This window comes from Pogoniulus pusillus, unplaced genomic scaffold (assembly GCF_015220805.1).
Source record: "Pogoniulus pusillus isolate bPogPus1 unplaced genomic scaffold, bPogPus1.pri scaffold_50_arrow_ctg1, whole genome shotgun sequence".
Lineage (NCBI taxonomy): Eukaryota > Metazoa > Chordata > Aves > Piciformes > Lybiidae > Pogoniulus > Pogoniulus pusillus.
Genome location: NW_026974708.1, coordinates 726477 through 727825, shown reverse-complemented (window position 1 = coordinate 727825; position 1349 = coordinate 726477). Strand labels below are relative to the sequence as shown.

Sequence of the window (1349 nt, the reverse complement as noted above, 5' to 3'; positions counted from 1 at the left end):
CCAGGGAAGCCATGGAGCAGGACACCTCAAGCACCATTGCACACCACAGAGGGAACAACCAGGGGAGCAGGCCCAGGCAGCAGGGGTTTGTGGAGGGCAGGTCCTGCCTGACCAACCTGGCCAAGCACAAGATGACTGTGGGGTGAGGGAAAGGCTGTGGGTATTGCCCACCCAGAGTGTGGAAAAGCCTTTGGCACTGCTCCCCACAGAGCTCTCGGGGCCAAACTGCTGCTGATGGCTTGGACAGGCACAGCTCTGCTGGGCAAAGCTCTGCTGGGCAAAAGGGCCCCAAGGGTGGTGGTCAGTGGAGCTAAGTCCAGCTGCAGCCAGGCACAAGTGGTGTGCCCCAGGGTCAGCGTTGGGACCACTTCTGTTTGACGCCGCAGGGGGGGCGTGACCAGCGCAACCCACGTGACCCAGAGGGGAGCACGATGGGTACCAGGGGGCGGAGTGATGCTAATGAAGGGAGAAGGCAGCGAATGGGACGCCAGGAGGCCGCGCCGAGCCCTGCCAATGAGGAAGGGTGGGCTGAGAGAGGGGCGGGGCTTGCGAGGCCCGGGGCGAGGCGGACGATGGCCCTGGCCGGAAGGCAGGGCAGGGGCGGGGCGAATGCAGAGAGTGGGCGGGGGCATGGTAATGAGGAGCGCGAGGCTTGCCGGGACACAGGCTTAGGGAGCCTTCGGGGGGGCTTGAGCGGCGCTGGGTGTCCGCGCGGAGAAGCGAGACCGGGCGGGAGGGGCGGGGAGCGGAGCGGGGAGGCAGCTGGTGTGGGCAGGGAGGTGTCCGTGAGCTAGGGGAGCCCCGCGGAGCACGGGTGGGTGTGTGGGGAGGTTTGGGGTTATCGCTTCTCGGCCTTTTGGCTAAGATCAAGTGTAGTATCTGTTCTTATCAGTTTAATATCTGATACGTCCTCGATGAGAGGACTTTATATTAAACGGATTTTTGGCCGTGGGAGTTGCATCCGGAGCTTGCTCCCTCCGCTCCGCGCATCGTCCTGGTATTGCAGTGCCTCCAGGCACGGTGCACCCCCGCACGGGGATCTTTGGTGGTTAACGACAGACGTGAAGCAGCTGAGGCGCCTCGGCCTGCCCGTGAGGGGCAGGATCTGCCTGCGCAGGGGCTGCTCTCGGGCCTTGGCCTCTCTGCTGCTCCCCACAGGCACAGAGGAACTGTCGCTGCTGGGACGCAGAGCACAGCAGGGCTCAGACAGCTCCGCCAGCGCCCCGAGCCCCGCGGAGCCTGCTCGGCACAGGCTGTCTCTCGCAGGTTGCCTCTCCCCAAGGCGCGCTCCGAGCAGCGATGCTTTGGGCTGGCAGAGAGCAGAGAAGCACCGAGCCAGAGGCGGCGCA

At 65.0% G+C, this 1349-nt stretch overlaps 1 non-coding gene across 1 annotated transcript; it reads left to right on the top strand.

Annotated features, from left to right (window-relative positions):
• Positions 1 to 840: 840 nt before the first annotated feature.
• On the top strand, positions 841 to 1031 carry LOC135174217 (U2 spliceosomal RNA). The gene has a single exon (XR_010301803.1). It is a non-coding gene; the product is annotated as a U2 spliceosomal RNA (small nuclear RNA).
• Positions 1032 to 1349: the final 318 nt, after the last annotated feature.